Genomic DNA, 12,761 nt, shown 5'->3' with positions numbered 1-12,761 from the left:
GGTAATGACTGGGGAAGGGAATGGCCAACCACCCCGTATTGAGTCTGCCATGAAAGCGCTTGAGGGCGTCACCCCAAGGGTCAGACTTGACCCGGTGCTTGCACAGTGGATACCTTTACCTTTAGCTTTACCTTTAGGTGATGCAGGGGTGAAACGATTAGGGAATCTGCTCAAACAAAGATCAAATCCCCCAGACCACAAGGAACTGTTTCTGAATTCTATAAAACTTTTGCTTAAGTTCCAAAGCTCAACAAAAGGCAATAACGTAGAATCTGTTTTAGGCTTGAATATATTCCGTATCTTGGAAGCAAGCCAGGATAGCATTAGTTCTAAAACCAGGAAAGGAGCCTAGGATGGAGGGTTTAATAAAGGCCTATTTCTTTAGCAAACATGGATTAGAAAATTCTGACAGATGCTGTTAGGAACAGATTGAATGAGATGCTGATGAAATATATGAATGCAAACCAGACAGGGGCTTTTTTTATTAAAGAAGGATATTATTTATATTATAAAGAAAGCATTCAGTATTAAAATACTCAAGCATCAAATATCATAGAAGCCCTTGCAGAAGGAGGGAGGGTTGGATGCGGAGCTGGAGAGAAGATGTTGCAGGCGGAGTGACCCCTCACCCAGAGGGGGGGAGAGGGTGGCCACGAGCATAACATAATGGGAAGTTCAAAGGTAGACACGTTACGGATTTTTGTTGTTTTCTTTCCAGCTCACTGCCTTGTTTATTAACCCAATCTAATTTAATCCATCTTTGTTATTACCAGATCTGTTTAATAATAAATTTTTTGCATATTAACAAGCAGTGCCAGTAGTAAAGTACCTTTTTTCCTCAAGCTAACAGCAGCTATGAGGTAAACTGGGCCACAAGCAAAAAAGGTTGAGAACTCCTGATATAGGAGATGTAGCGTTGAATTACCATTCTTCCATGGCAGCTTGCTAGGTAACCCGGGCCAGTGACACATTCTCACCCTCACCTACCTCATAGGGATGTTCTAAAGATATAATAAAATAAGCTCTCTTGATCGTGGTCAGAAATGGACTGATGTTATTTTAAAAAGAAAAATGCTTTGGAGGTCCTTAATTCATAGATTCATGGAAGCAACTTGATTGTACTTAATGCAAACAAACCATTTCACACATATACTAACAATTGTCCATTGGATATATATTTATTTATTTTTTTTGCTAACAGACCAAGTTGAACCCTGGTTTTTAAAAATTCTCACACTATCACCACATGTTAAACAATAGAGATAGAGCCAGTCTGGTGAGGGGGTTCGGAATGCAGACTTCTAATCTGGCGAGCCAGGTTTTATTTCCCATTCCCCCACATGCAGCCAGCTGGGTGACCTTGGGAATGGCAGGGCACTGAGAAAGCTGTTCTGACCGAGCAGGAATATCAAGGGCTGTATCAACAGGGGCATCACATCAAAATCACAAGATGTCATAGTCCCATTGTATACGGCACTGGTCAGACCACACCTGGAGTACTGTGTGCAGTTCTGGAGGCCTCACTTCAAGAAGGACGTAGTTAAAATTGAAAGGGTACAGAGGAGAGCGACAAGGATGATCTGGGGCCAAGGGACCAAGCCCTATGAAGATAGGTTGAGGGACTTGGGAATGTTTGGCCTGGAGAAAAGGAGGTTGAGAGGGGACATGATAGCCCTCTTTAAGTATTTGAAAGGTTGTCACTTGGAGGAGGGCAGGATGCGTTTCCGTTGGCTGCAGAGGAAAGGATGCGCAGTAATAGGTTTAAACTACAAATACAACGATATAGGCTAGATATCAGGAAAAAGATTTTCACAGACAGAGTAGTTCAGCAGTGGAATAGGCTGCCTAAGGAGGTGGTGAGCTCCCCCTCACTGGCAGTCTTCAAACAAAGCTTGGATACACACTTTTCTTGGATGCATTAGGACAGTGGTCCCCAACCACCAGGCCACGGCTCCCTCTCCCCACCCCCCGCAGTAAGAAACTTCCCAAGCTGATTAGCTTGCGGCCCGGCAAGCTTCTTTTTGTGGGGGGGGAGGGAAGCAGGGCTGCTGGCGCAAACCTGCATGCGCGACAGTTTTGCGCATGCGTGGCAGTTTTGCGCATGTACGTTTGCAGGCACACATGCACGTTTGCAGCTGTGCACGGCGCAAACACGCATGTGCGGACCGACCACGCATGCGTGGCATGCGCGGCCGCCGGATCGCCCTCCCCCCCACACCAGTCCGCAGCCTTAGAAAGGTTGCGGACCACTGCTTTAGGATGCTTTGGGCTGATCCTGTGTAGAGCAAGGGGGTTGGACTAGATGGCCTGTATGGCCCCTTCCAACTCTATGATTCTAAGGCCCCCTCAGCCTCACCTACCCTCACAGGGTGTATGTTGTGGGGAGAGGAAAGGGAAGGCAACTGTAAGCCGCTTTGAGACGCCTTTGGGTAGAGAAAAATAAGATCTGATTTTCGAGTTAAATGGGTACAGACAGAGAGCAGACAGGTCATGATTATACTCTATGGCAGGGGCAGCATTCCTATCGGGCACTCTTGAATTCTTCTCCTTCGGGTAATTAAAAGAACCAAGTTTGAGTCCAGTAGCACGCTTAAGACCAACGAATTTTAACTCTATGTATACACTTCCATGTGCATGCATGCTTCATCAGATACACTGAAAGAGACTTCTTCAGGCCTTCCGTAGGGGAAGGGGGGAGAGTTTCCAGGAAGGGCTAGTTAGAATCAAGATGTTTAAGTCACTGAGCAATAAATATAGCTAAAATTGGATTAAACAGATGTGAGAATTAAGTTTGAGCCCACTTAATACTTCTGGATGGGACAGCAATATAGTGGCAATTTAAAAATACCCAATTAATTCACAGTTTGGTTTTAAGAAAAAGAGACACTTGATACTTGAGTAGAAAGATTCATGAAAAATATCACACACAGTACTTAAAATGAAATATTTGTTTACTTGCTTGAATTGTCTTTGTGGGCTTAACTGATAGCTCAAGAACAATCCAGAGTTAACAGGTGGTTATTAAATTATTTTTATGGCTTAAGTAAACATTTGCCGCTATATGGTAGCACTATACAGAGAGCAATTAATTAAGGGTATTTCCCAATTTGATGTTTTAATATAAAGATATCCACTTCCCGGATTATTAGAAAAGCCAAGACAAAAAAAAAAAAGGCATGGGTATCAACCGGAACAATGTTTGTTATATGTCCCATATATTTATTCACCTGAATAAACAGGAAGATAGTAGGTTTATGCTTGAACAAAAGGTCATTCCTTATCAGTTATTAATCACTAGGACAAAAGAACAGAAAAGAGTTATCCTCCCGCAGGAACTTTATAATCAAGGGATAGTTTGCAGATTTTTCTGAATAGGAAACATACGTTCCATATACTTATAATAGCATATATCATAAATACAGCCTTGCAAAACCAGTCTCTCCCAAGAATCTTGATGACAGAATTCAACAGCATAGGAAGAAACAATGATTCTAGAAGGACTGAATGATCCCTCATGTTTAATACAAATTTTTAATAGCCGTTGCTACCATTTCCTGTTGGGAAGGGGATCTAAACTTGGCAAGTCCGTGACGAAAACCAGTCCAAGGCCTATAATTTGATTCCAGTTTATCAGTTTGGCTCACTGTACAGGAAGCATAACACAAGTTAATGTTTCACTGGTTTTTAAGCTCAGTATATAAACCAAGATATTTTGTCAGACAGAGTTAAATGGGAGAAGTATTCAATGGCTCATGCTAACTCATTTTCCTGCTCGGTAGACTTGAAGCTATAATAAGATGACCAGAATTTAGGGACTGTAAGGCGTGACGCGGTGGCAGTGCAGCGGCAGCAGTGGCGGCTCCCTCCCTCCAACTGGCCTCACCTCGCCTCCCGCGCGCCTCTCCCATCTTGTGACCCTGCGCGGCGTCGGCTCCGGCTGGCGGGACTCTTAAGGACCCTGGCGGGACCCGGGAAGAAGACCAGGAAAGCGAGCGTGTCCCGGGGTTTTTGGGGTGGATGGGCAGCTTAAGCTATAAGCCAATATCTTGGTCTTGGATACTGTCAGTAGACACTCATGTTAATATTGGGAAAGACTCAAGGATCAATTTATCAAATCTCAGAAAATTATCAGATGCCTACTAAATTGTTTATGCCCATGTCGAGAGGATTAAGGTATTGGAATCTGCCGAAACCAAGATGATCATTAAAGATGGTTTAAAGCTTACTGTTTGAATGAAAAGGTGTGCGTTTTCTCAAAACTTTCAGAGGAACTCTATTGAACAGTCTCCCTCATTATGTTAAACATGCTTCGATGGGGCAAAGACCGCTGAATGCAATGGCAGGAAGACAGTAAATAAAAGTTTTTAAATAAATAGATTGTTCCTATTTGCCCATCTGCACGGCCCGCTATCGCTTCCGTCTCTGTGTTTACCATACATATTCAAAATCACATTGGGCAAAAAGAGGTCTTATGCAGAACGATTAACTAGAGATGAAGCAATAACCACAGCCAGGGAAAGGAAGCCACCCGTAGTCTCCTGTTACAGAGATCAGTACACATTTTGAAATAATCTAACTGCCACACGGTAACCATAAGGTGAGCTCACATCTGTATTCACCCCCCAGCTCAAAATGCAAGCTGTTTTGGTTTCTTAGAGCTTTGTTTCCAAGTATTTCTGGGCAGGAAGGTTTTATTCATTGGAGAAACCTGAACATCCTCAGTTTTACCCTCTATCATCTTCAGCACGCTACCTCTTTCTAGAAACTGACTCAAGCATTTTCCTCCTCCACTATCAACTGGTGACCCTTCTTATCCATTCACCATGGATACCTTACATGTTTCTTCTGCACTCTTTTAGTAGAAGCTGTGTGTGCGTGGATACAGGGGGATCAGGATCTAAATACCCTATTGCAGGGGTGGCCAAACTGTGGCTCTCCAGATGTCTGTGGACCACAATTCCCATGAGCCCCTGCCAGCACTGGCAGGGGCTCATGGGAACTGCGGTCCACGGACATCTGGAGAGCCACAGTTTGGCCACTCCTGCCTTACTGTGTTCACATTACTTAGGGAAATGGGTGAATATACAATCTGTAAGCACAAAAGCTCGGTACCTATTGTAAAAAATACTGAATTTCAAGAATAACCAAACATGGATATAGCATGTGTATAGTCTGTAGGCCCCTCATGCTCATACGAGGTGAATGCATACAGGCTGGAGGGCAAACTTAGTGTGTTTAGTTCCAGGCAAAGTCAGTATGCAGAGTCCTGGGACCTCTATGGCCATTCCCTGTACCCAGTGTCAGACATACAAGGCTGAACACCAGGGTGTAATCTGCACGGAGCTTTTTACCCATTCCCAGTTCAAATGAATCCCTGCAGTCTACACTTAATTTGATTCCCACTTTGATTTGTGGAGCTTTAAATTTTCTCTCTGCAACGTGCGTGATTGATTCGTTGTGACCCTACCTTTCCCCCACAATATCCTGGAGTGGATATAAGCCTCGATATTTGAAAGACCACCATGATTAAATATGTAGACGGCTCCTTTTTGCAAATTAACTTGGCTGGGAGCAAGGGAGTCTTCCCTGACTGGCCAGGGCGTCAGTTCAATGACTTCCTGGTTTCAAGGCTTCCCTTAAAGTGACTGCACTCCAGAACCCCTAACTTCTCTCAGCAGAGATTTGCCTCTTGGATTTTTATACCCTCCCCTGCTGTCTCCAATCCTCCCCCCCCCCTCCATTCAACAAAAGAAAGAGACTCCTACTGTGCTTGCCTTCCCTCCCCGTTCCCTCCCCAATCAGGTGCAGAAAACTTTGTTTCAATAGGTTGGGGTGGGATAGAGGAAGACCTGAGTTCAAATCGATCTGAAATCAACAGGATCCACACCGGACAAAACAAAGTAAGTGCAGAATCAGCCCAGGTTAGAGTTGAGAGCTGGCATGGTTAAAAGCAGTGGCTTCTAACCTGTAGAGCCGGGTTTGATTCCCCCTATGCCAGCTGGGCAACGTTGGGCTCATCACAGCCCTCACAGTGCTGTTCTCACAGAGTAGTTCTGTCAGGGCTCTCTCTCAGGAAGGTGATTGTAAGCCACATTGAGATTTCTTCAGGCAGTGAAAAGAGGGGTACAAAAACTGACTCTTCTTCTTCTATAGCTACAGCACAGAAGAGACTACAATCCCTAAACCCAGCCCCATCACAACTTAGTCCCACACATCTTTCTCAGCATCGTATATCAACTGTATTGGAGCATACATTAGTACTTGTGAGCAACTGCCCGAATTGAGCATTATCTTTGGGGAAAGCAGATCCAACTTGGTATGTGTAAGACAAGATGTAGATACAGTTCAGCTGGTGCTTGTAAAAGAGAAGAGACAGCTGTCCCAAAGGGGCATGAACTTACAAGGGCCCACGGAACATCTTTCTCATCTCAAACCTGAATCTACTCCCAGACCCCAGAGCTCTTGGGCAACAACAGAAAAGGTAGATGAAGTTTGCAAGAGGCAAGTGCTAAACCAGGCTTTCTCAACCAGGGTTTCCTGACAGCCCTGGAGGGGTTTCCCAAATAGGTGGGAGTTTTTAAAATATTTTTGGAAAAAATGGTTAAAACATTTATCAGGTGATATGCCCCTATATGGTAATGTCAATCTGCCCCCCCTGGCCAATGATGGGCCCGGAGGGGATGGGGAGGGGCCCATGTGGCCGTGTACACAGCTATGCTTCCCAACCATATTCTGCAGGATCGCACCACTTCTAAGGTTTCTCAAAGCCTGAAGAATGTTTCAGGGTTTTCTCCACAGTAAAGAAGTTGAGAAAGGCTGTGCTATACTCTAGTGGGCCAATTGCCCTCTACCTGGAAGCAACTTTCCTACTTCCAAGCCTTAATCTTCACATAGAAGCAGAATTATTGTTTTCACTTCTACTCCTGCAGAATCCACCTCCTCATATCATTCTATGCTTGCTCCTCCATCATATAGGATGATGTAAGGAGAACCAATTAAGGGTTCAATTACTGAAGGAGCAATGCCTTCAATTGGGACACAGGCAGGTCTCTTGTCTGCAGAGTCCATAAAATACCTGGAGCTGACTCAGTGGAAGATGGCATGGTGGTATGGATGGGGCCAAAATGCCCAGTTCCTAGTTCCGTTTATCATCCCGTCAACAAAACAATGAGTCTGCCTTGGAACCCGGTTTTCAAACAGCCCGATATACTTTCTCAACATACACCCCCCATTCTAAGCTATTGAACTATGTGCTGACCTGAAAGAACACACACACACAAACGCCCAATTCTTAAGAAGCAGGTGCAACAAGAGGATTAACTGGCTACATATTCCACCTTGCAAAGCACAAAAAGAACTGTGCTGGCACCCCACCAGGGCCAGCAAGGAATTAGGCCATTATATAAACAAACCACAATAGGTTACTGTTCATCAAGACTCTGACAATTAAGTCTCGCTTGACAAGGAAATTCCCAGAAAGTAAGAGAGCTATATTACTTGCGTCCGCCTGTCAGAATTTTTTTTTAAAACACCATACTTTGTTCATGGTATGGGTGGACACAGCTATTTTGTTATATGTTTGCACCCAATGTTTAGTGAAAATCCTCCTTTATGTTCAGCAGGAATCTACAGCAGACCAAACTCCTTGTGATTTAGCAGGCCTACAGAGGCAACAATTTCAAAAGGAGACTTGAAAGTGAATGTGATTCTTTTCTGTTCCATCCCCACACACCCAACAGCCCACTCAACGTGAACAGGTGTGAACACGAGTGTGATTCTTTTACGTTGACTAGGCCCGTTGCTTTTAATCTCCACACCCACAGGAGGTACACATATTTAAATAGCAGTGTAAAGTGGATTGTTTTTCATGCTCCGTGATCATACTGATGAAGCACAGCAAATGCAGTCTTGGGCTGACTCAACAGAGGCATCGCATCAACATCACGAAATGTTATAATCCCACTGTATACTGCCTTTGGTCAGACCATACCTAGAGTACTGTGTGAAGGTCTGGAGGCCTCACTTCCAAAAGGACATGGAAAAAATTAAGAGAGTGCGGAGGAGAGCGACAAGGACGAACTGGGGCCTGGGGCCCAAGCCCTAGGAGGAAAGGCTGAGGGACTTGGGAATGTTCAGCCTGGAGAAGAGGAGGTTCAAAGGGAACATGATTGCTCTTTTTAAGTATCTTTTAATCTGGTGAGCTGGGGTTGATTCCGCCCCCCCCCCCCACATGCAGCCAGCTGGGTGACCTTGGGCTGGCCACAGCACTGATAAAGCTGTTCTGCCCGAGCAGGAATATCAGGGCTCTCTCAGCCTCACCTCCCTCACAGGGTGTCTGTTGTGGGGAGAGGAAAGGGAAGGTGACTGTAAGCCGCTTTGAGCCTCCTTCGGGTAGAGAAGAGTGGCATATAAGAACCAACTCTTCTTCTTCCTTCACTGTCCCACATAGGTCATCCAACAAGCCACCCCCTTTTGCCCATTCCTTGCAGTTGGGTATCTCCTTTTGGGAAATTCCTCTTTGCTCAAATGGCAGTTTAATGCTTACCTTCTGGTCCCCTGGCTGTGATTCAAAGCATCTTGTACATCCCTGTCGCAATAATGCCAACAGAAATTATATTGCCACCAAGATCTTTGTTTGTACCATATAATTCCTACTACCTTATTTAGAACTTCTATTGTTCTGTGCTTTTAGGGGAAGTAGCAGAATCAAGCAACGAATATAAACGCTTCAGTGATTTTCTGCTATGGTCCTTTTAGACCTCTCCATCTTGCACAAGTTGCCAAACCTTAGGAGAAGGAAGTGCCTTGGGAAGCTTTTAAGTGCAACAAAAATCTCCAATCTGTTTGCCAATGTACAGGCAAGTCCCACAATAAACAATGAAACAAATATTTATTCAGAGAAAGAGCCAAGCACTTTATCTTCTGTCTTGTGTAGGGATATCCTAGCTTTATAGGAAACAGTATGTTTGCTTGGCAGAAGGTTTAATCATTTGTCCTCATGCTGGTTTTCCACTCAAAATTACAAAGGGATCAAAAACAAAAAAGAGAAATCATAAGTGCCCCCAGACACTTTAAATTTAATTTAATTTTTAAAATATACACAAAATGTCCTCAAAGTAACAAACATCAAGCATTTATATAGCTATAAAACAGGGACTGCTTAGCTAAAAATATCCTCCAAAGGACATTACGATGGTCCAATTCCAACAAACTGGTGATCCCTAGCCCTAAAGAAATACTTCTGGCCTCAAAAAGGGCAAGGGCCTTTTCAGTCCTGGCCCCAACCTGGTGGAACAAGCTCCTCCAACAGCTGGCTCATATTTAAAGGGCCTGTAAGACGGAGCTCTTCCGCCAGGCATTTGGTTGGGGCCAATCAACAACACTACAACAAATTAGCTGTCATGCTTGATTTTAAAGGTTTTAATGATTTTACGTTTTAATGTTCGATTTAATGCTATTTTTGGATGAATTGTATACACGGTTATCTGTGTGATTTTAAAATACCGAAAGCCGCCTTGAGCCAGCTTGCTAGAAGGTATAAATCCGAATATAAATAAATATGTATAAGTAAACAATGCAGTAAAACCTAGAAGATAGAAAGATAAAAAGATAAACATACATACTGTCAGGGAGGAGGGCCAGTAAGTATTTACTAGGGGTATGCCAAACTGGCAAAAGAAAATGATAAAGACAAATCTCCCTGGGGAGGGAGTTTCAAAGTTTTGGCACCACACTCAAGAAGGCCCTTTGCTCAGTTTTCCTTCCTTCTAGACCAGGGGTAGTCAAACTGCGGCCCTCCAGATGTCCATGGACTACAATTCCCAGGAGCCCCCTGCCAGCATTCGCTGGCAGGGGTTCCTGGGAATTGTAGTCCATGGACATCTGGAGGGCCGCAGTTTGACTACCCCTGTTCTAGACTAAGATGGCAGGGTCACATGACGCAAGATCTCCAAAGATAACGAGTGGATGAACAGCTTACTGTCTTTACCTCATCAGAGAGCTGATGTTCTTTTAATATTAATGGGATGGAATTGGCACCTAGATTCAGCTCTCCCAGAAACCACTGTGGGATGTTATAAGCTGCTCTCAGCCTCCAGGTAAAGGCAGCATATACATTAAATAAATAAACCACGTTATGGACCGCAATTGGGAAAGGGGGGAGTGGAGCAGCTAAATATATCTTCTATCCTAGAAATACTTAATTTGGGCTCCACTCCCATCTAGCAGCTTGGCTTAAAGACAAGCTTCAAAGGGTTCTAGGGGGGAAAAGATTCACCATAACAAAAAGCATCTGTCAGGTCACTGTATGTGGAATTGGATTATCAGTCACTTCAACTCCCCCACCAACAAAATGGTTAGCTGGACTTAGTCCTGGACTTAGTCAACTCCTATTGAGACAGGCAACTTCCTTTCAGAGGAGAGGAGGGGGACCGGGCTTCTGAACCCCTTAAAGAAACAAAGGTGCAAATGCATAGATGAATGAATTTGAAGGATGTTTGATTATTAGAGGCTTTTTTGTAGGAGGTTTCAAGGAAGGGATGAGGCATCTTGCACATGGAAAGAGTGTGTGCATAACCCTAATACAATACACCATGGACAGAGGAAGGACAGACGGAAAAGGCAATTCAAGAATTGGACCGTAAATCTACTACTCTCCACAAATTGTCAACCATCTGGGCTCCAGAATTTATAGTCTCTATGGTGTCTCTTTTTTTCTGCAGGTCCTAGATTAGGATAGGGCAGTATGACGACTGATCCCGATAAAAGGTACAGATCTGAAGTGGTCGATAAATCAAATTATAAATAAAAATAAATAAAACATACTATTTTTAATTCTATTCTCCCTGTATCCCTGCAAAGCAGGTCAATTTGAGAGCCTCTGAACCTGGGGCTCCCAGATTCAGTCCAACACTCCCAAACACTCCACATTGTTTTTTTTATACAATAGTGCCACATGAGAGAGACTTCTGCAAGGTAATCATTATTAGTGATGCCTAGTGTTAGTTGAGAATCCCTCAAACCATAGATGGGTCCAAAAGCTACCATGGAACCAAGAGAATGGTGAAGTATAGAATCATAGAGTTGGAAGGGGCCATACAGGCCATCTAGTCCAACCCCCTGCTCTACGCAGGATCAGCCCTAAGCATCCTAAAGCATCCTAAAGTACTTAAGCTCGGCTCTAAATGTATACTTGCTGCTCACTTCAGAGTCCATCTATGGAAGTGGCAATCGTAATCCTTGTCTGTGCTTGAAACAAAAGGCCATGCTGAAGAAAAAGAACCCTTCTGGCCTTCAATAGTGCTGGGAAATTGCCACAAGGTGATGGATTGAGGATGCTGTTTCTGCGACATGCTATGAGCTAAGCATTGGCAAGGGGGTTGGGCGCACAGATAAATGGAAAACTGGTTCTGAGTAATCAAGGCAATCCCAATAGAGTGAGTCAAAAAATAAGGTGCAGGGGGCCATAGGCGTAAGTGGTCTGTTGTCTCCCAGATGGACTAATGAGAAACAAAACTCTGTCCAACTTTACTGCCACTGCATTCCAGTATGACATCCATAATGTAATGTAACTATAGGGGCATCCACCAAATGATCCTGTAAAACATTCTCAGCATAATTAGGCAGAGAAAAAATATATTCTTTTTAAATGCTTGAAGCTGGCAATTGATCATAGGACTAGCCCACCCCGATTTTGTCTTTTGAATAATTCAAACAGAGGGGAAAAAACCTTGAGATGCATCTAATCTAGGGATGAGCCCTTTATTTCTTATGTAAGTTCCTGTTTTGTATACCATAGCTGGCCCAGGAGTTTCCTTGTCCCCCAAATCTGGTGAGGAGAAAGGGATGAAGGGCCACTTGCCAGGGGTCTAATAAAGCCTGCAATGTCACTTTGCCAGATAACTGGAAATACCTTCCTTCGTAGTCTGCTTTAGAAAGGGGTGAATTCTGGTTGCAAACATTTACATACCAGTTTGGACATCAAGACGGCTGATGTCTGTCTGCATTCCAAAGCTGAATTGGCTTGCAGCAGCCCTGGGTGTTGGGAGCGATCAAAATGGCCATTGAGAGGATTCAGCCTTGCAATACTGAGCGTTCAATGATGGTATGTCTGCCACATGCTTTCTGGCATGCTCTTCTGGCTCTGTGTTTTGCACCGTACCTTTCTCAGTTCGGTTGACCTTAGAGAGTGAGCCTGCCAGCATCATCTGCTCCCAACTCCCTGCTGTTAGTGGCACAATACTAACCACACTATTCTACAGGGTTCCTATAAGGTTACTCAACGTGAATGGCTCTGAACACTCAAAGATGTATTATTAACATAAGATGTCGCTAGAGCTTCATCTTACACAGTCTCCTTCCGTTACTTGTCAGTATTTTAATCAGACATATTTTTTAAAACTTTTCAATAATAGGCAGCATTAAAATCTATCTTTGAGAAATCAGTAGATGCAGTCAGTGAGAGTTTTCCTTGTTGCTAAGCCCTTCCTACTTGCTGATCTGAGCATTTATTTATTTATTGCATTTTTATGCCAGGTGCTCAGGGCAGTTTACAGCAGCTGTCCCCAACCCCCGGTCCGGGGACCGGTCCATGGATCAGTTGGTCCCGGGCCGCAGCTCCTCTTCCCCGGCTGCTGCCTCGGGGGCTGCCCTGCCACCGGCTCACCTTTGGTGCTCTCCAGCGGCTACCATGGCTGGGGCTCCCCCTCGGCGTGGCACTGCACAGCTGCTGCTGGCAGCACCCCCTGGGGGGCAAGCGGGAA

General features: G+C 44.3%; 1 protein-coding gene across 1 annotated transcript in view; it reads right to left on the bottom strand.

Annotated features, from left to right (window-relative positions):
- STK39 (serine/threonine kinase 39) overlaps positions 1–12,761 on the bottom strand; it is a 177,026-nt gene that overhangs the window by 125,486 nt on the left and 38,779 nt on the right. The gene's annotated exons all lie outside the window — the stretch shown is intronic.

This window comes from Paroedura picta, chromosome 2, assembly GCF_049243985.1.
Source record: "Paroedura picta isolate Pp20150507F chromosome 2, Ppicta_v3.0, whole genome shotgun sequence".
Taxonomy (NCBI): Eukaryota; Metazoa; Chordata; class Lepidosauria; order Squamata; family Gekkonidae; genus Paroedura; species Paroedura picta.
The sequence above is the reverse complement of the archived record's forward strand: the minus strand, read 5'-3'. Positions and strand labels throughout refer to the sequence as shown.